This window comes from Lichenostomus cassidix, chromosome 6, assembly GCF_008360975.1.
Source record: "Lichenostomus cassidix isolate B80296 chromosome 6, HeHo_3.0, whole genome shotgun sequence".
Lineage (NCBI taxonomy): Eukaryota > Metazoa > Chordata > Aves > Passeriformes > Meliphagidae > Lichenostomus > Lichenostomus cassidix.
The window spans coordinates 33,980,140-34,001,872 of record NC_139487.1 but is presented as its reverse complement, the minus strand read 5'-3'; the positions used below and the strand labels follow the sequence as shown (position 1 = coordinate 34,001,872).

General features: G+C 42.5%; 1 protein-coding gene across 5 annotated transcripts in view; it reads left to right on the top strand.

The window, feature by feature from the left end:
* The window catches only part of PCDH15 (protocadherin related 15), a 497,507-nt gene that overhangs the window by 100,863 nt on the left and 374,911 nt on the right, over nt 1–21,733 (top strand). For all 5 annotated transcript variants that reach the window (XM_085064475.1, XM_085064474.1, XM_085064476.1 and 2 more), the window contains exon 2: nt 1,843–2,077. The gene's annotated coding sequence lies outside the window, so the exon portion shown is untranslated. The remainder of the gene's footprint in view (nt 1–1,842; nt 2,078–21,733) is intronic.

Sequence of the window (21,733 nt, the reverse complement as noted above, 5' to 3'; positions counted from 1 at the left end):
ATTATAATTTGAAGCATGTGACCTGTGGTCAGGGAGGTTGTATGTTAGTCAAGTGGCTCCAAGGTCTTTCATATGCAGGGGGATTATTACTCTTCAATACCAGCTCTTTACACAGCCATGTCTACTCATCCCTGTGTCAAAGAATTAAAGAACTCGTTTCTGAGTATCTCCAGAATGTTTCTAGCAGTTTTAGAGTATTTTTGGCACTAATTTGGAAGATGGAGATTTGTTTCAGCAATGATTTCCTGAATGGTTGAAGGAACTGCACTGTCCTGCCCTGTTTCCTTATCAGCCAAACTCATTCTACAGGTTGTGTTCCCAAGGCTTTCAGCCATGGCATTGCACAGATTTTTTTCTCACCATTTGGACCAAGATTTTATCTTATTTATCAATGAAAAGTCTCTCCAATTTAATTTTTTTTTAATTAAGTGGAAGTTATTTGAAGACAAGACCTGCTGGTTCAGATCATCCTCTGCTTCCACCTTTGTTGGTGCAGCAGCTCCAGCTCTGCTGCTCAGCTCGAGGCTCCTGTGCCTGCTGCAGCTCCCCAGGCTGGTGCTGTGGCTCTGGGCAAATCATCATCTATCCATTAATTGCATAATAAAAATTAATTCCAGTGGGTTTCATTTAGTTTTTACTGGAAACTATTACTGTTGTGAGATGCAAGCTTTCCTGATGTTTTAAAGAAATTTTAACTCACAATTTTCCTATCTTACTGGCCTTTTCATTGGAAAAAATAAGCCTTGCACATTATATTTTCTTTAGTTTTTTTGAAATTTCTTCACAAAATAACCTTTATTTAAAGTGCTTTCTTGCTCTGATGAGAACCAACAAGAAGCAGTCCTGTTGTGTTTTCTGCAGTCTGCTGAATGCTCTTGAACCTCTGAGATCAGTTGGGGTTTGCTGAAGGCATATAAGGTTTTCAGCTGTAATTAATGAAGAGTAGGAAGAGTTTAGGGGCTTTTTTTCCCATCTGAGGAACAGTGCACTGAGCAGGACTCTTTATCTAGGAAATATTTCAGGAGGGGTTTGGAACAAGATGGTCTATAAGGTCCCTTCCAACCCAAACCATTCTGGGATGGCTTAGGGGATTGGTACAACCCAAACCATTCAGGGCATGGTTAAAGGGATTGACACCAACCCAAACCATTCAGGGATGGTTTAGGGAATTGTTCCAAACCAAACCATTCAGGCTTAGGAGATTGATTCCAAACCAAACCATTCTGGGATGGTTTAGGGGATTGGTACAACCCAAGCCATTCGGGTTTAGGGGATTGGTTCCAACCCAAACCATGCTGGGATGGTTTAGGGGATTGGTTCCAATCCAAATCATTCTGGGATGGTTTAGGGGATTGGTTCCAACCCAAACCATGCTGGGATGGTTTAGGGGATTGGTACAACCCCAGTCATTCTGGGGATGGTTAAGGGGATTGGTACAACCCCAATCATTCTGGGATGGTTTAGGGGATTGATACAACCCCAGTCATTCTGGGGATGGTTTACAGGATTGGTACAACCCCAGTCATTCTGGGGATGGTTTAGGGGATTGGTTCCAACGCAAACCATGCTGAGATGGTTTACGGAATTGGTACAACCCAAACCATGCTGGTATTTTTGCAGCTGTTTACTGCCAGTCTAAAATGCCTAGAGAGAGGCTGGGGGAGGATAAGGGCCAAGTCCTTCCTTTGCTCTGAAGATCCATGACTGTTTGGGAAGGCGCTTCCCTTGTGATCGTTCTGAGCCGAGCAGCTGCTCTGATCCAAGCCCCCAGTTGCTGTCACATTGCAGGTCTGGCTGGCTCTGCTGAGTTCTCCTCCCTGATCCTGCCTTTCTGTCCCACAGAGCATGGACTCCTCACCTCGTGCAGCACCACGAGGAGCCTGCTGAGAGTGCGGGGAAAGGACAAGGAGCTGCTCTGGGATGATGCCTCGGGAGCTTCTGCACAGCCCTGGAATAAAGTCCAGCTGACGAGCAAGGCTGGGGGAGCTGGGGAAGAAAAGTGCCCAGAGGAGAGCAGGGGATACAGTGCAGGCAGCTGGAGGTTTTACTGGAAGCCACGCACAGCCAGGATTGAAAGGTGAGGGGCTTCTTTGTATTTCATTTTTGATTTAGCTGTTCGATGCAGAGAATACACTTTTTTAATAATAAGGAAAACAATCCCAGAGTTGTTGAGGGTGGAAAAGTCCTCCCAATGCTCACCTTGTCCCCAGCCCAGAGCACTGAGTGCCATGTCCAGGTCTTCCTTGGGACACCTCCAGGCATGGGGACTCCACAAATGCCTCCCTTCCAATTCCTGACCATCCTTTCCAGGAAGAAATTCCTCCTGGTGTCCAGCCTTGTGATCTTGTGTATCTCTAATGTGTATCTTTATTAATTTTACCCTTTAAAACCACCTGTCTTAATTTGCTTGAGTTTAGTAAATTGACTTAATGTTTAATTTTAGGTCAACTCTGGTGATCAAATGTCCTGGAAATAAAAATTTCCAGGGAGCCTCTTAGCTGACAGTTTAGAGGTGCAGAGATTGAGTGAAATGCTTGAATACTGGAGGCAGACTGGAGTGGCAGAAAAGAGCAGGACAAGATCCTTGTAGGAGGATGAAATCAGATAAATACAAAATGGGAATGGAGAGTAAGAATGAAGTTCTGGAAAATAGCTTGAAGATGAGACCAATTATCACATTACTGGATGCTTTTAAATCCCAGTTCTATGGAATTCAAGGAATGTCACCGTGGGGCTGAATAAGACATCCTGAAGTATGGTTTGCAGGGGATATCCAAACACACGAGAGTAATGTTCCCTTCCAGCCTTTTGTTATCTGTTTGCAGGTGATGGAAAGCATCCTTGATAGGGTTGAAATTGTGGTGGATAAAATTATAGCTGGCAATTAGTGGCAATTAGAAAGAGAGTGTGAATTGTCTTCCGTGCGGCAGAACCAGAGCTGCTCATGTTGTGTTTTAAATGGGAAGTGTCTGATGTGGGAGGCACAGGTTGGGTAATTTTCCAGGTGTGACATTTAAGTGTTTGCTCATCACACGGCTGCCTGAAAGGGTTCCTGCCCTGTGGGGAAAGGGGGTTATTGAATGTTGCAATAGATTTGCAGCTTGTGTTCTTGATCATCTCGGTAGTACAACCTGACCTTTATTTGTGGCATCACCTAAAATTTGATGTAATTAATTCCAGTGCAGAAGATTACTGTACTCACATCTGTTTCCTTTGTCAGCCAGACTGGTTAATTAACTTTTGTGCTGCTGATTCTCTGTGAGATCTCCAAATACATACAAAAGGCAACACTAAAATAGCTTGTTTCTGGGTGTCTTTTTGTTTGTTTGATTGTTTTTTAATATTAAATGTCATCTTTCAGCACGTTCTCTCTTAGCTGATATTCCCTCTGCCACAGTGGCTCCCATGGGCCTGGTGAGGTTGAGTGAATAGGGAATAAAATTGAGGTTTTTATGTGAGTTTTTTAGGGCTCTACCTGTGCTTTCAGTTGCAAGGGGCACTCAGACAATTCATCAGGAGAAAACTCTGATTTGTGGCAGGAGTGGAGCAGCAAGACCTTCCCAGCAACATCAGCTAATGAAAGCTTGCACATAAAATTCCACAGGTTGATCCTGTTGCCTGATAGGTTCCCATGCTGGGTTAGGTGTTATCTAGGCAGTAAATTCCTTTATTTTTCTGGAGACAGCAGGATTCCAATCAACCTAGACAGGAAATTTTAGGCTACTTTTCATGTCACTGTTTAAGAGCATGTCCCAAAGTAACCCTCCTTTTAAAGTCAAATGGTGACACAGAAAAATAGGAAATTCAAACTGAGCAAGCTGATCATTATTTAGAGTTTACATTTAACTTAATTTTGTAAGGCCTAACTAGGATTAAACTACATCCAGCTTGTATTTGTGCAAAATGGTGAACATCAAGGAATTCTGAGAAGTTACTGGAGTTTTTCTATTTAGCATTGCAGGTGGTATTCTGCTAGATATTTAAATCTAAAGCAAAGTGCTCAAAAACAGGAAAGTTTTAAAATATTTACTCTGTTATAATATGAACCATCCCAACCAATTCCAGAAATTGCTGCCTCACAGGTGATCCAGAACAGCCTTTCCCATGGGCCTGTTGTCAGGTCTGTTCTTATTTATTGTAACCACTGCAAGTAAAAAAGATCCTTCAGAAGCTCAGAGTTGCAGCAAACTCTTGCTGTAATTCTTGTCCCAAGTGTTTTCCAGTGTAGCCTTATATAATTTCTACCACACACACAAAAAAAGAGGTGAAAAGCAATTATGTTAAAATCACTTTTCAATCATGCAAATAAAATTATTTTCTTCTGCTGTGCTCAACCAAACCCTTTTCAAATGCTGGCTGGACTGTGGTGTTCCATCAGCATTAACTGTGGTTTGCACTCCAGTCCTAGGGGAAGATTGGAGCAGGAGCTGTAGGAAACAAAAAAATTGTGTCATTATTTTTCATCCTTTCACAAATGCTCTTTTCCTCTCAGGTTTACTCAAGCAAATGTGGTAAACTATTTCCACAGCTCACAGTCACTGTTTACTTCCAACCTCAAAAGAAAAGCCTCCACTTGTTCTTGAGGGCAGCAAAACAATTCTTTCTATTTATTCAGTGTAGAATGATCTTATGGCTGCTGAGCTTCTACCTTCAACTCGATTCAGCTTTTAATTAAAAATAGAAAAGGAGAAGAAGCAAGCTTTGTGTGTAGAAGTGCCTTTTTGCTTTTCATCCCTGATTGGATTCACAGAGTGCTGAAAGAGAAAACCCTTTTATGAATATTGGCCCTTTTGCAGGCTCGAGGGATGAAGCCTCATCTGGAGTTGGTTGTACAAGCAGTACTGCAAAAAGCTCCCCAAGTGGTGGCTGATAACCCATTATTAGTCCAGCATTTCCTGGCAGGTAAATTCCACACCTCCTCCTTAGCTTTTTTCCCTTCCACAAAGCTGGCAGTCACTTGAGATTTACACAGAGATTTCCTGGAAACTTTTTATTTCTTAGCAGTGGCACCTCTGCCGATGTCTGGAAGCTTGATTGGGATCAATAAATGTAATGAGTAGTAAGATTAATTCCCCAAGCGCTCCAAAATCTTTTGGCAGTTGCATTAAACTTTCAAACCCTGTATCAATTTCTCGAGCAAATTTATTTAGTGAACTCCAGTTATGGCTGTCTTGGACAATACAGGAATGTAATAAAAGTGTGGTTGGGAAAAGGGAAGGGGTGGGGAGGGAGCAGGTGTTCTGCCCAAAGTCAGGGGAGCAGCAAAGTGCTGCTGGCACTTGTAAATCACATCCCCTGGGCTCCATTTGGACAGAGAACATTCTGTGAGCTCACTGCAGCACACGGGAGGAGTTCTTGGTCATTCTTCTCACGGAATTTTGGAATGGATTAGAAGGGGCCTTGAAGGACATCTCATTCTTACCATGGGCAGGGACACCTTCCACTGTCCCAGGCTGCTCCAAGCCCCAATGTCCAACCTGGCCTTGGACACTGCCAGGGATCCAGGGGCAGCCACAGCTTCTCTGGGCACCCTGTGCCAGGGCCTGCCCACCCTGCCAGGGAACAATTCCTTCCCAATATCCCATCCAGCCCTGCCCTCTGGCTCTGGGAAGACATTCCCTGTGTCTTGTCCCTCCATCCCTTGTCCAAGGCCAGGCAGAATAATCTGGTTTAACCCCCACTTGAGGAAAGTTGCTGTGTCACACAGAACGAGTCAGCTATAAGCAGATAAAGTGGTGTTACAAAACCTGAGAGGGATTGCAGCCCTCAGACACTTCAAGGATTGTTTTCTCTTTGAGACAGCTGCAAATGATTGACTGTTACCCAGTCTGGAATGGTCAGGTTGTGGCTGACTCACAATAACTCAGTCCTTCCATTTTTAATTCAAGTCCACAGGTGGCTCTCGAGTTGTTCAGAAAAAACAGGTCTTCCTGAACTGAAAAAATCTGTGTTGTGGATGAGTTGGTTTGACAATGTGCTGCTTTGCATCCCTAACATAATCAGTAGCAGGAGGGAATATTCAAAATCCTGCTTTTGTTTAAGCTGCTGTGGTGTTTAAATAGTGGATTTCTCATGTCAGACCGCATGGAAAATGATTAGAGGCTGACAGCTCTGCAGTCTCACAGTCTCCTGTATGATGTCTGAATTATCAAGAGCAATTGTAGTTGTTGTTACCTTGCAATAATACCCTTGCTTTAGAAAGGAAGGTTTAACTCTTTTTTTCTTTTTGTTCAAACATAAGGGTAGTTCTATCTAGCATTAAAAAAATCTAGCTGTGTGTTCACTGAAGGTTTTGGTGCTCACTGTGACTGGTTTGTCACAAAGAAATTTCCTCATTTTCCTTTGAATGACAGTGTTCATTATGCAGAAACCATTCAAGGCACTACCTTTGGGTGAATCCACTTGGTTAAAGTGGCTTTTTGGGCAACAAACAATTGTTGGGGATTTTGGAGAAGGATTCTGTATCAAGAGCTTTCAGCCAAAAGTCCTCATCAGTGCATTTCAAAGAAGTTAGCCAAACTTAAACAAAGAAATCTTTGTTTAACCAAAATATAGACAAATGCTGGATTATAAATTAGGAAATGGAAGTTAAACACTTAGAGTGAGGAGCACATCAGGATCGCTGTTGTTCAGTATATCCTGACAAACAGGCTTACTGCGGGTGAGGATATTTAACTTTATTTAACTTACAGGATGTTTAGTGATGCCAGTAAGTTGCTTTGGGGGTTCTAAAGATGAAAGCTGACATGAAAGATCTGCAGAAGACCCTGTCAGAGGGATTGCTGTTAAAATGCCAAGTGAAATTCAGCATAATTGGAAAAAGATGCAGGAGAGAGGAGGAATTTTAACTTCATCTCTGATCACAATGTTACCATTTGAGAGTGGGAGCTTGAATTTGGAGTAGATGGTTCCATGAAAATGTCTGGTCAATATTAATCAATACATGAAAAATGTGCTGTGTGTCATTCATCTCCTTTAAGCTCTGAGATTCTGGACGATGCTCTGTTGTTTGACATTGCAAAGAAAACCCAGGATTGCTGATACCTCAAAGGTTAAACCTCTTTCCTGGTGGATGAATTCATCTTTCTAATAGCTTTATATGATCTTTCAGACATGACATAAGAGCCTTGTGCATTGGTTTGTTTGCTGAGGGCTTCTCTGTTGCTGGTGGGTCTGTTCTTGAGAAAATGTGAAATTTGAACTTGTCATTTTATGCACAAGAAAATAGAGAAATTTCAAACTTTTTTTTAGTTTAAGTGCAGTTCTGTCTCTCCAGGGCTGACTGGAAGAAAGCCTGTTGCTGAAGGTTTTAGGGCAATCCTGGTTGAGATGTCTGTCCCAGGACATATTCTTGAACCAGTTTAGCATTTTCACATCCAGATCACACCGATATTACAAACTCTGTTTGCATTAGAAAATAAACTAAAAAAAAATTCCCAGAACGGTTTGGATTGGAAAGGACCTTAAACTAGCATCTAGTCCCAGCCCCCATATATCCAATAGATTTAATTTTATAAATAGGACAGAGCTTTATTTGTGTACCTCAGACCTCTCTTGGTGTATCAGATGGTTTAAATCCCAGCTTAAAGGAAGTTCCTTAAGCAGGAATATTTTTTTCCCCTGTCTATTTAAATGCAAGCAGAATGTCAACAGAAGAAATAGCTCTTCTCGCTCTGTGCAGTAATGGTGTAAATCCTGTTGTGTCCTTGGGGCTCTCTTGGCATCTTGCCGGGGAGAGTGGAGATGTTTCCTGCAGGAGAAGACTTTACCCAGGGATGTATCCAATGCTCCACACGTGCATCAGTGCAGGCTCTGAGTGTTCAGGTCAGCCAGCCTGGAGCTGGAAGATGAAAAATGAGCTTTTATTGAGAAGTGCTTGGCCTAGCAGGCATTGTCTTCCTGCTTCCCAGAGACCAGTTATCTATGAAACAAAACTGTGGATAGGAACACCCGTGCACAGGTCCTGTGTCAGTGCAGCAAGCATCCCTTGGAAGTGGCTGTTGGTTGAAAAGCCTTCAAGGCTTTCCCAATATGCAGTGTGTGACTGGGTAAGGATTGTACATCTGGTGGCTCTTCATTTATCCAGGGAAGCTTGGTGTTCCTGACTCCCTGACTGAAAGAGAGAAAAGTTCTTTTCACTTTAGGGAGAAAAGAGAGGGCAAAAGGATGGAGTGTGTGTCACGTGGGCTTTGTTTTCTGCTGAGCAGCTTGGGCTCAGACACAGCCTGGGCCACAACCTCTGTGCCACCCTCTTGGCCACCACCCCACCCCAACCCTGCAGAGGGGAACCCACAGCACTCAGGCACTGCAGTCACTCACACTCCAAGGGTCTTGAATTGTTTCTGGGGTTTTTTGATTTCTGTCCAGAATTTCCTGTTGCTCAGAATCACAGAATCATTGAGCTTGGAAAGGACTTCCCATGTCATCAAGTGCAAACTTTGACTGAACACTACCTTAACTTGTAAAGGTTTAGGACTTCAACAGGCTCAGAGCAGAGAGGCCAAAGTCCCTGAGTGGGATGAGAAATGTGCTGGATTCTCTTCAGAGTATGAGACAAATCCAGCCTTCTTGAGTCTGATTTTTCTAGGGAATCCTGTATTTGTAGCCTTCAAATCCTTGGCTGTTTTCATGTCTCACCTTTAGTTTTTGGGTGGGTTTTGTTTGCTTGCTTTATTTATTATTTATTATTTATTATTTATTTTTTATTTATTATTTATTTATTATCATTATCATTATTGTTGTTGTTATTATCATCATTATCATTATTTACCTGATTGGTCTCTTTAGAAAGTTTCAATACAGAAGCAAACAAGGCATTTTTTTTTCTCATTTAGCAAATGTTACCTGCATGAGCAAGGTTGCAGTGCTCTCCTGGTTGGGATGGCCTAAATTCTCAAATTTGAAATTTGTATCTGAGCATTTTTGAGGATGGATGCCTGGGTAGATGTGCTTAGAGAATGAGTTGACACAAGCAGGTAAAACAACTTCCCAGAGATGTTTTGGGGATTGCTGCTTTTGTGCTTATGCTGGAATTGTGGCTTTGTTGTGCTGTCTGTGCAATTGTGTAGGGCTTTAAATTACAAAGGCAGAAAGAGTCAGGCAAAAAAGGTAAATTCCTATGCAATGTTTGCGTTAAAGCTTAGAGCTCAGAGAGGTTTTGCAGTAATTTACTGTCTCTGTTTCCCTGTTTTTCCTTCTGTCTGGAACCTGTGGCCAAGAGAGGCCAAGGGACTGTTGCAAATACTCCAAGGTTTGGGGAGGCAGTTCCTGCCATGGGAATCTGCTGTGCTTTCAATGAAGAAATAGGCCAAGAGTTTGCATTTTACTGGAATAAGCGACCTTTTCTTATTGCAATCAATTTATCTTAAAACCAGGGGATGTGAAGGATTGCATTTCTTTTTAGAGGAGGGTATCATGGTGAGAATAGGGAAAACTGGGGCAGGAAAAGAAAAATTGTAAAAATGCCACTTATTTTTATCGTGGAGTCAAGGCAGTCACTGCTGTGGAGTCTGCATGTATGTAATGTGCTTTGTGTTGTTAGGGGCAGCTTCAGAAATGTTGAATTTCCATTTTTCCATTGGGACAAAACCAAAACCAGGATAATTTTCCGCGAACAGAAGTCACATCCGAGGTCAGAGAAGAGAAAAAAGGTATGCTCAGGCCATGCCCTTGAGCACTGAGGCTTTGCAGCAGCCCCAGAACTCCCCAAACAGCCTCCAAAAGCAAATGTGCCACCAGCAGAATCCCAAATGTCAGATGGGCTCTGCCAAAGTCATTTCAAGCCTGGTTCTTAGCAAGCCCAGACCAAGTCATGTGCTGCTGCCATGGGGCTAATCTGTGATTGTAATCCAATCCACAGCTTTTTAAGATTTCTTGTTGACTTTGGAGTGGATTTCCTTTCACCAGTGGCCCAGTTAATACTTCCCTCGATGCACTGATTGCCAAGGTCACGATTTTTATCAGAAGTCCAGCAGTAATGGGAATTTCATAGCAATTTTAATCACTTTTTTGCCATAGAGTGATTTTTTTATATATATATTTCTTTATTGCTGTCATCAAGGTATATTCTGACATCCACTTTAGACCAAGTAAATGACGTCGTTATAATCATCAAAGGTACTAATGGGCACATAAATTTTTCAGTGGGCAGGCAGTGGAGATGAAAAGACATCCTGCAACTGTGCCAGACTTCTCCTGGTATCCAAGTGTTTGGAATGGTATTCACAATCCAAACTTGGGGTAGGTGGCATTCCAACATTCCAGCATGTTCTCCGATATATAATGAAAATCACTGTGTTGCATTGAGAATTGGCTTTGCCCTTTCTCCCAAGAGAAACTTCCTGCCAAAATCTGATTTTTCTAGGGAATCCTGGATTTATAGCCTTCAAATCCTTGGCCGTTTACATGTCATGCCTTTAGATTTGGGTGAGGATTTTTGTTTTCTCTATTAAAATATTAGTTATTACTTACCTAATTAATTTCATTAGAAAGTTTCAGTGGAAAAGCAAACAGGGCATTTTTTTTTCATTCCATTTAGCAAATGTACCACCAAGGCTGCAGTGCTCTGGGATGGCCTAAGTTTTCAACTTTGAAATTTCTATCCAAGCATTTTGGAGGATGGATGCCTGGATAGATGTGCTTTGATGATAAGTTTTTATTGAATTGAATTGTAAGTAATGTAAACAAAGACACAAACCTCATAAGACAGCAAGAGCATCACTTTTTTAAACAAAAACAGGGAAGTATTTTGTATGGATGCATTTGAGGTCCTTTAGTTGGGAGTCTTGTTCTGGGCAGTAAACTGACGTGACTAAGGAAAAATAAGGAGCAGATTGGGATTTCCAAGGAGGGAAGAGAGCCATGGATTCTTTAAACAGCAGGTGTAGGAGCACCAGGGCATTGCAAGGTACTGGAAATATGCTTGGTTGTCACACTTTAAGGGTTGTATTACATTGTAATGTGCAGGGTTAACATCATACACGTGGTTTTTCATAAATAATACTTCAAAATATTTCTTTCTTCTTGACAGGCCATTTTTCAAGGGATATACCTGTTATTGTTTATTCCTAGCTGCTTGTCTTCTGTGACGTTGTTATTATTTTAATGACAAGGCATTTGTTGAGCAGCTCTATAATAGCTGGTGCCATGCTGGGCTTTTTGTTTTCCCCAAACTGTGACATCTCCTGCAACAGATGGATCTTTGTACCTGGATTGTCTTGTTGGTGACTGCTGTGAGTCTACTGAGATTCTTGGAATCAGAATATCCCAAGCTGAAAGGGACACACGGAGTCCTTTCTCCTCATGGGATGACCTAAAACTCAGTGCTGTGTCTGAGTGTCATCCATGAACTCCTGGAGCTCTGGCAGCCTCAGGCTGTGCCCATTCCCTGGGGAGCCTGGGCAGTGCCAGCACCCTCTGGGGGAACAACCTTTCCCAAATTTCCAACCTAAACCTTTCCAGGAAGGGAAGGGAGCTCCTATTTTGCGGATTACTGAGCTTTGCCACAGCAAAACAGAGTGGGAGAAGACTTCTCTTTTCTGTAGTCCTTCTCTGCAACATAGGTTCCAATATTTCGGGGTACAGTGTAGGATTCACACTGACATCACCAGGTTGTCCTTTGGGCAGGGATGAAAGCTGGAGATCCACACCTCAGAATGCAGCATTCCTGCTCATCCCTATTCCACATTCTCTGGCAAAGCAGCGTGATGACATTCAGATGTGTTAAATGCTGCCTGCTGCCAGTGTGACTTCAGAGCAAAACTATAGCTGGAAGCTTTTTTGGATGTTTCTCCCCTTTTTACGTGAGATATTCTAATAATAAACACCCCAATGAGCAAACAGTTCTGGGCTTCTGTTAGGCAAGAGGAAAAGGGAACAGATTTCAGGCCCATGGAAATTGGATTTCCTGATCCTTCAAATGAGATAAAATAATATTGCAAAGATGCACTGGGCAGGCCAGAAATACATGTTGATAATCAGGTTTATTTTTCAGTTATGGAAAATTAAATTTGAGAGGGGGGAATAATAGAAGGAATATGTTCCCAGGAGGAAGTGACAGTTCTTTAGTAACCACATACTGGAGAAGCTGGAAGTCTCCTTGTCTTCCACAAGTAACAACCTGGAATGGATAGCTCTAATTCCCTTTCAAAAATGCATTGGGAACTTAACCAGCCCTCCTTGTGCCTGGTGAAGTATCTGTAATTCCATGAATGCTGTCAAAAGCTCTGCTCTGTAACCCTGCGAGCTGCTGTTGCTTAGGGAGCTTCAATTATTGAAAGCCCAAAGTTTCTGCCCTTACCTCAAGACCTGAGCTGCAAAATTGCTTTCACAGTGTTTAAATTTAAATTTTTTTTCCCCAGCTTTGCAGAGTTTTTAGTACTTGAATCAAAATAGCCACGAAAGAAGAGGAGTAATGTGTCAGGGACAATTCGTGGTAGTCAATGGAATGTTAGCACTGCATATTTCTTTGTCTGGAACAAGTGGAGCTGAGAACCTTCCAGAGGACTCCAAATTGCTCCATTTTCCCTCCTTTCCAAGCATGAATCCTTTGTGAAGCACTGAAGAAGTGTCAGCCATCAGGGCTGGATGTTGAGGCGTGTCTGGGAAGAAGCCAGGATAATTTTTCCTCTCAAAATCCCACCTCTGGTCCTCTGTTCTGTAACCTGCTGTGTCCAACCCCCTTCCTTCCCACAGTAAGGAATTGCTTCCCAAATTCCAGCCAGCAACCCTGGATCCATGGAGCTGCCACTGTGTGTCCTCAAGGCCATAATCAGGTTGGGTGAACTAATTACAGCAATGTGTGATAATCGAAAAATCCAGTAGGACTTTGCTGCCTTTCCCCAAAATAGGGCAGGTTTTACACCTCGGGGATTGCTTTAATTAATATTAATTGGTGGTTCTAATTTAACATTCAGGCTGAGCACTTTTGACCAGGTGACTGCTGAACACTGCAAATTTGAGCTTCCCCAGTGCCATTTCTTATGACAAAGTTTTCAAATAAGTGGAGTATAGAAAGCAAATTGAATGAAAACCAGCAGCTGGAATCAGATACATCTTAGAAGCTTAAACCTCAAACTTGGGAACAGTTTTTCTCCAACCTTCCCAGAGACCTTTGTGCCAAACATAGTGTAAAAGAGAATATATTTGTTTCCCATAGTGTAAAAAATAATTGCTATGGACTTTTAAATTTTTATTTAAAATCATTTAATATCATTTTTATTTTTAAACATGGGACACACAGACAGTATCAATACCTTAAAGTGTATTGAAAGCTTCTCTGGGCACCCTGTGCCAGGGCCTGCCCACCCTCCCAGGGAACAACTCCTTCCCAATCTCCCGTCCATCCTTGCCCTCCTTCACCCTACAGCCATTGCCCCTTGTGCCCTTCAGGGTGCTAGGCTGGTGTTTTGGGGTTGGGTTTTATTTGAGATGTGGGGCTCGTCACAATCAGGTTTTCATGAGGTTGGGAAACTGATCTCCCAAATTTCCATTTTTTTCAAAGTCTCTGCTCTGAGAGTGGGAATAGAAGAACCTCTCAATGAAACAATGTCTCTTGAAATTCTGAATGTAAAACATGGGCCCTCACAACTGCTGGGGATTTGAAACAACACCAGGCAAGGGGTTTGATCTGTTTGAAGATTTATTAGCCTATTTTTAGTGCCCAGGAACCATGAATACTCTTTCTCCAGAGTATAATGGTAGGGGGAGAACAAAAATTATGCTTATACAAAACATTTTTTGTCTTTTGTCTGTGAAAGGGGTCAACCTCCATCCCCAAATTGTTCCAGTTGCTTGAACATCTGCTGAAGTGGACGTTCAGGTCGTGGTGAGAGCTGCTGGGCGCTGCCTGGTTTTGAAGATTTGATCCCCAGCTGCCTATTGATTAATTCTAACAAATTCTCTGAGGGAAAAGAGGCCATTTCAGCTTATATGCCCAGTGCACAGCAGGAGCTCAGAGGTGATGGCAGGAGCTTTCCTCTTCCTGCCTGTGGTTTTCTGTTGTGCCCTCTGCTTCACGGTAGCAAAGCCACATTGTTCTATAGAAAACATAAAAATCAGCTTTGCAAATTGCTGAAACCTTTTTCATTTAAACTATTTAAGCCACACAGAGCATTCTCTGCAACATCTCTTCGAATAGGGATGACCCCCATTAAAACGGTTATCGAGTTCTTGTGAGTTGTATAACCTACATCCTTGTGGTAAAACCGCTATAATTAATTCCATTTTCATTGGTTCTGTGGCTTCAGAGGGATCTGTGCTGGACGTGGGGACACAGAGCTCCAGGTTGGTGACTTCCATTCAGCCTCAGCGTGCCTCAGAGTTGGGCTCTCAGAGCCAAAGTTTAAAGGCGATTGTGAAGGTGGGCTGAGGGATTAAATAAAGGGCAGCACAGAGCAGCTCTGCCCTGGGTTTGGAGCAGGTTTTACAGAGCAACAGGAGATTTGGAGGCTGTCAGAAATGTGGAGTTTTGCTAATTTCTGTTTCTCCTCAGATCAGGAGGATTTCCATAATTTCCTCAGGAAACTATCTTTCAAAGCCATCCTTAGGGCCTTTTTATCACTCTTTTACCTCCTAGCCTAACAGATGTTTTCTAACAGTTAACTTATTGTGAGCATATGACAAGTTTTCTTAAGGTCTAGAGGGGAAAAAATATCTGTGCCTCAGACTTGTGGTAAAATTTTTATGGTAATTGAGTGATAGAAGAGGATATCTGTCTGGAGTATGGAGAGAGAATGTTTCCCTGATTGACATTGCCCAAAGGGGGTTATCTCAGTGAGCTGTGGAGGGAACTGGATTTCACAGTGGCCATAGTTTCAGAATATTTCCCAAATTCAGCTTTTGGTGAGCAGCTTGGCCAAGCAGTTGATCAGATAGTGATTTTACTTCTCTTATTCTTTTCCATGGTAAGATACAAAGTCCTGTGAAGGAAATTCTGAGTAAACAGAGCTCTTTATGCACTTTTACCTGACAATTTGTCTTTCTCAGGTCAGGCCATTCCTAGGGTGCTGTTCAGGGTAGAAATTGTTGGATGAAACAAAATGCTGACCTGAAACCACAATAAGTATTTTTCACTCCTCTTGGTACCAAGATTAGATTGAAAAGAAAATATCTTCTTGTTTATTTTCATTGTCATCATGAAATTGTCATTTCCATTGTCGTGAAGTGGCTCATTTCTATTACAATGAAGTTGTCACTGAGTAGTAGTTGCTCTCCTGAGAGCTCTTGCTGTGAGTGTAGGGAAGGTTTTAGTCCTGGAGGATATTCCTGGCAGAGGTTTTTAATTGCACGGATTTCTCCCTGGAAAGGAGTTTTGTGCATGAAGGAGGTAGGAGTTTGCATTGCTCTTCAAGAATCCTTCAGACATTCCTGAATGTCCTCTGCATGCACAGGGAGCATGGCTTGAAGCAAGTCAGCCCTGGAACCATGGGTTCAGTTCTAGGAAAGGTTTGTTCATCCTCCATGTCAAACATGCTCACATAATGGGAGCTAAAGGAGAAGTTGGGAGGGGTTCAAGGCAAATGAAAGAAAGAAAGGAGGAAAAAATCTTTTTAAATGGCTCTGACTCCCTCATTAAGAGCACTGAACCAGTAGAAGTAAGGCAGGGGATGGGGAGGTGTGGGGAGTGGGAGAAGAATAAGTAAATCCAGGTGGTTTCAAAGAATATTTGATCTCTAAAGTAAGATTTGATTTGATGAACTACAAGCAAAGCTCTTCCTATCATATCCTGTGTATCAATATCCCCTCCCTGGACCCTCCCCAAATCCAATGTTGTTCAGATGATTCCATGAAATATTGAAGCGTAAAGGAATTTTTACACTTTTTGATGGCAGTGATCAGAAGCAGGGTAAAATCCTGCCAGGATAAACAGCACAAGTATTGTTGTATTGATTGTGAGTGCCTTTGCTCCAGCCTGCTGTCCCCTGTCCTTTAGCAATTTTCCAGGACGCAGAACTAATTCTGCCAAGATCCCCTCACTGAAATGACAATTCCACAGCTTCCTCTGGGGACAGCCAGCAGTGTGATCAGACTTGCAATCTGTAAACACTTATTGATTTGCTTTCTCAAAACTTCCTAAGAAATCCCACCTGGGCAAAGAATTCCTCTGAACTCCATCAGCCATTCTAATGAGTTCTTCAAAAGAATTATTATCTTTTAAATAGGACTGCAGTAGTGTGTTCTTGAAAGAATATGAAATTAAATTACCTGAGACAAAGTGCAGTTATTACAGGAAGGTTTAGGGTGAGGCATCAAAATGGATTATCTGTCTATATTTAGGATATATACATGTATCAGATAATTAAAAATCATGTACATCTTCCTGGGTTGTTTGGGGGGCTTTGTTTAATGATTGGAAAGTCAATGGGATTTTAGGGCTTTTATTCCTGTATCATTTAATACAGATGCAAGTTGTATTGGAAAGCTATTTAACAACAAAGGAATGGGGATTGGTCCAAAAGTGCCATCATTTTTTAGGCATTGAGTTCATAAACACAAAATTTTATCTACTCCTTGAGAAAGGTGGTGCTCCTTGATTCCAGCTCTTAGAGCTGGATGTTGCACTTCACAAGCCAAATGCTGCAGAGCACGGCAAAGTTCTGTCTCCTCAGCTCTCTTATTCTTTTTGCACACCAGAATACTTTACCATTAAAGCCTGCATGTGTGGTTACATTAATCCTGATTCCATTCAGTAGGCACAGGGATGAAAATGGGATTTAAGATTAGAATTGGGCTTTGCTCGTTCTTACCGAGTGAATGAAGTACAGTTTTTATAAGCCCTGAGCAGCTACTTTGCACAACCCAGAGCATCAAAGGCTGCACTGGATGATCTTGGAGGTCTTTACCAACGTTTTGGATTCTTGAAGGTGAAATGACAGCTGCTTTTGGGGAGGTTTGGGGCTGTGAGGATGGGCTTTGGTTTTTATCTGTAAAAAACAAAAACTTTTCTATTTCTGAGTTTTGAGGAAGATGCAAGTCCAGAAATGCTCTTGAGGAAAGTATATTTTCCTGCTTTGCCAAGATATGGCCCAGAAGGCCACAGGTGACTGAAATACAAGTTTTAGAGGATGCTTTTGCATGGGATGTGAGTATCAGAGGGCGGAGGGCATGAGGTTATTTATTCTGCACAGAACAGTGTGTGACACTGAGAAATGTAACAAACTCTGAACTGATGTGAGGGAAAGAATCACTAGAGGAAATAACACAAATGGAAGGGTTTTTGATCATTGCAACCCTCGGGTTGAGTCTTAGACAACACCATTACTGGAGTTCAAAGCTGAAATTCCTGCCTTGGTACCTCCCTGCACGAGGGCAGGGAGGGTGGAAAAGTACCAGATCCCCAAAGTGAGCTGAACAGCAGAAATGGGGAACTTGGAGACCTGTCTGAAATGTGCAGTATTTTGGTGTCACGGGTGGTACCTCTCCTGTAAATGTGTGTGACGTCCATGGTTTGTTATGAGAGGAGAGCCCAGAAATCCATTCATTGCCTTTCAGAAGTTATTTATTAATGGTTGTGGCAAGTGTAATTATTTCAGGATGTTTGTCTTTTTCTAAGTCGGAGAGCTGTGACACAGTGGACCTGTTTGGGATCTATTTACCCTGATTATCTGGGTCAAGTTATCTTTTCTCGTCCTTTGAAATGGAAATTTCGTCAGCAGAGCTCCTGCTGTGCTGAGAGCACCTCTGCAATTTGTCCTCACTCCTGTGGGTAAGTGGGGAAACCTGTTCAAAACAAACCCCTGAAAATGAGAGCCTGGAAGAGTTAAAATCCATCCACATCTTCCTCATCCGTGGATGTGTGAGAGTCGCACAGGCTGGGGAGGTCCTGTGGATCTTGGGAAGGTCCCATGGATCTTGGAAAGTCCTAGCTTCTCTTTGCCCCCAGCAAACCCAAGGCAGGTGCTGTGGCTTTGCCCCTGAGCTGAGGAACTGCTGAGTGGGGAATTTTCTCAGCACAACCGTGGGGCTGTGCTGATCATCAGGGCCATTCCAGGCTCACAGGATGATTCACAGCCAGCTCTTGCCTTCCTGCTGCATATTCCACATTCCCTCTCTTGCTGGAGCATTAACCACTCCATTTATGTTCCCATCTGCAGAGCAGGCAGGTCCTGATAACATTTAAAATGTGGGAAATATTCTTGCATTATCAGCTGAAGAAGAAAGAGGAAAATACCCAGAGCTGGGGCTTTATGGCTTTCCAGTGACTGCTCTGAGGAATGCATTGAGCCTTGAGAGGAATATTTCTCTGCCTCCTTTCCCTGGGATTGCTCAGCCAAATGGTATTTCCAACCTTAAGATGGAATTTGAGTGCCAAGGTGAATGTGTTGCTTTAGTAACAAATACAGAGCAGTTGAAAGAGGATGAAAAGGATGAAGTTTAAAGGCACCAAAAAATGAGAGAGATTCTGGCATTTTCAGTGGTGTTGCTTATTATTTGAGGTAATGTTGCATTTTTCACCTGTTTTGCTCCTTTCTGCCCTACCTTAGAGCTTCTTTCCTTCCAGGGCCATGTGCACAGGCTGGATGTTCACTATAAAGCAGGTTGCGGCTTTCAGTTCTCCCTTTTTTCCTGTTCTGTCTAAACACTCTTTTGGATTTAATCTAATTTTTTACGAGTGTTGTAAATTCAGTGCTGTTTAACAAAGGTTAAATGGATATACCAGAGATCCTGATGGTACCACAGCTGAAGGAAAATGTGAGCAGGTTGAGCATTACTTGTATCCACTATTAAATTTAGGACTCTTTAGAACTGAGCAAGTTTTTTCATTAATCTTGCCCTACACTCGAGAGCTTGTGCTGAACAGCAGCCCCCAGCTATGTTATTTCATTTAAAGACTGCTCCTAAATAGCTAGTTCCCTATTTGTGAAGCAAACCCACATGAGAAGCACTTGGTTATAATTCCCTTTTTACACCTGAACAATCCCTGATGCTGCAGCTTTTCATTGGTGACTCCATCTTTTCCTGCCTCCCTTCAGCCTGGCACTTCCCTGGGGGTGTTTCACACACTGAAATTCCTGCTCTGCACTCTGTGCTCTATTTCCTCCCAGCTTTACAGATGTAAGAACAGCCTTTATTGATCAATCCTCACGCTTGAGCAGATTTATTTAATGTGCATTGCTAAGCCACACCTGGGGAGACTCTGCAGGTTTGCCTGGGTTTAACCACAGCTGGTCCTGCTTTAAGGATTTATTTATTTACTCATAGATACATCATTCAATGTGCCTTTAATACTTTACGAAATTAGCTCAGATTCAAACAAAAAGAAACACGTACATTTCATTTAAATACAGTTTAGCTCACACCATGGGTAAATGGGTAAAATGGGTATTTTTGAAAGAAGTGCAATTTTGATATAATAAAGAGGAGTAAATCCCTGTTTCCCAACACTGTTTTATTGCAGTGCATTGGTGTAAATAAAATTAAATTGCATACAGGATATAAAAAATTTTATAAAGAATCTCTAAACCAAAAATGCTGGTATGTAAATAAAGGTTTGACAGATAATGCCCAGGTGTTGTTGTCTGTGTCACTTATCCCTTGCTGCAGAGAAATAGGGCCAAAAAATTCACCTGCAAGCTTTCTTTGCATATTTTTTATCAAAAAGAGCTATAAATAAATGGTGTCTGTGGCCATGTAGCTCTGTTGTGTCTTTAATATATTCATTTTTACTATTGAAGATGGCTTTTAAAAATGCTGATCTCAGTTCTTCCAAATGCAAGAGGCGAGCCTGGCAACTGTGGGCTCATTTTGTTGTTCCTAAACCCAAGAGCAGCAAATGTGATATGAAAAAGGATTTCAAATATGAAATAACAACCATGCCAAACTCCCAAGGTTTTGTGCCAGTGGCTGGAGATCATAGAATTAAAAATAGGATTGTTCATTAGGGCTGAGGTGCTGTGATGAAACTTGTGGTTTGTGCTTGTTGCAAGAGTTTGAGAGTATTTTGTTAGAAGAGATTTATCAAATTGAAATCCTTAATTCTGAACTCAGTACTTTTAATCGTGCTCTGCTGGTGTGACAACAAGGCCATGGTTGTCACTGTGCCTCAGAGCCCTGGCTGGCTACACCCCGGGACGTTGGGATTTCTCTCCATTTGTGATGATAATGAAGTGCCACGATCTGCTCACGCTGGTAAACAAGATCCAATTCCATCGCTGCTGACAAAGCTGTGGCTTCAGTGCAAAGGAAAATTGGCCACAGGCACTGCACAAGCCTCTGCTGCATGTTCTCCTCTCCTGCTTTGTAAATCCCGTCAGCATCGCTTCAGCCATCATTTGGGGCTTTCTTTGGCTCTTCCTGTACAACAAATATTCCTCAGCTCCTGTTGCTTTGGCTGCAAGTTGTGGGAAGACCTACAAGGAAGACCTACACAGCACAGAATTGGTCATCTTTCCAGCTTGTAGGATGAGTGTTGGGGTGGCAACAGGCTCAGGGTGGCACCTGAGGAGGGCTCTGCTTCCCCCTGCCTGAGGCAGGAGCAGCTCTGGGGCAGCCCAGGCTCTCCAGGGCTTTACCTGGAAAAAGCTGCGTGTGGAGACTGCAAGGCCTTTGGAGATGTACAGTGAGCTGGGTCACCAGGAAAAGCTCAGAGCTGTAAGGCATCCTTAGGAAAGTGGTGGCATAAAGGAAATGGGAAAACCTGCACCTCTTTTCCCCTTCAGACTTTCCAATCCACTTTTTATCCGGTGCTGACCTCGGAGAGACTTCCAGCAGCACTGAACTTCAGCTCAGGTCTTTCCCTTTCCACATGGCTTGCTGAGTCCCAAGGAACTGCAAGCCAAAAACTGAAAGAGACTGAAGGGAAAAAGTTTCAAAACAGCAGAGTAATCAGCATTTCAGATTAATCAATAAAAAGGTGGTGTTGTCAATTTATTATTCACAGTCCTTTGTTCCAATGCATGTTTGGAGACTTGGATAATGGCAGAATCCTGCATGAACTGTTTTTCTTATTTCCACTCAGTTTCTGCTTCTACCCCTGACCAGCCCCCAAATCTGTTGTGGATTTTCTTTTGCAATGACTTGCAGTGAGGTGGGAGTCAGTCTCTTCTGCCATGGCTCAAGCCAAAGGATGAGAGGAAATGGCCCTAAGTGGTGCCAGGGGAGCACAGAGAGAATTTGTGCAGTGCTGCTTTCCCCTTGCAGGTGATGAATTTTATACAAGAAGGATTTATGATTCATTTTTGGTTTGCTTTTTTTCTTTTCTGTGTTATTTTTCCCTACCAGTGTCTGTTGAAGAGATTCCCAAAACAATGTGAGGCACATTCAGAGACATCAGGAAAGAACCCCCTCTTGATCAGAAGGAAAATTTAATTTCCAGAGGGTTTTTCATGCCTTCAGGCATATAAAGAAATGCGTAAAAGGAAGGCAAAACCTGGGTGATGATGCACACGTTCTCTAAGAGTATGAGTAACCCTCGAGGTGTGGAAATGGGAAATGATGTGGCAAATGAAGCTTTTAGGGTTTTTTACGAGCTTTTTGCTCGAGTCTGTGTTAGGTGAAGTTCAGGACTGTGCCTGCACCCAGCCTTAACGATGAACAAAGCACAAAGCTTTATTCCCCTCAGAGCTACTGCAGTGAGCAGGACAGAAATTGATATTCTTTGCCTCAAGAAATGTAAGATATTGCCCCATTCTGGCAAAGGAGAATATGGGCTGCAGTGGGAGAATGCAACCTTTGGAGAAATTAATTTAAAATGAGAGTATTTAGCAGGCATCCAACTGTCTGTCCTAAAAATAGC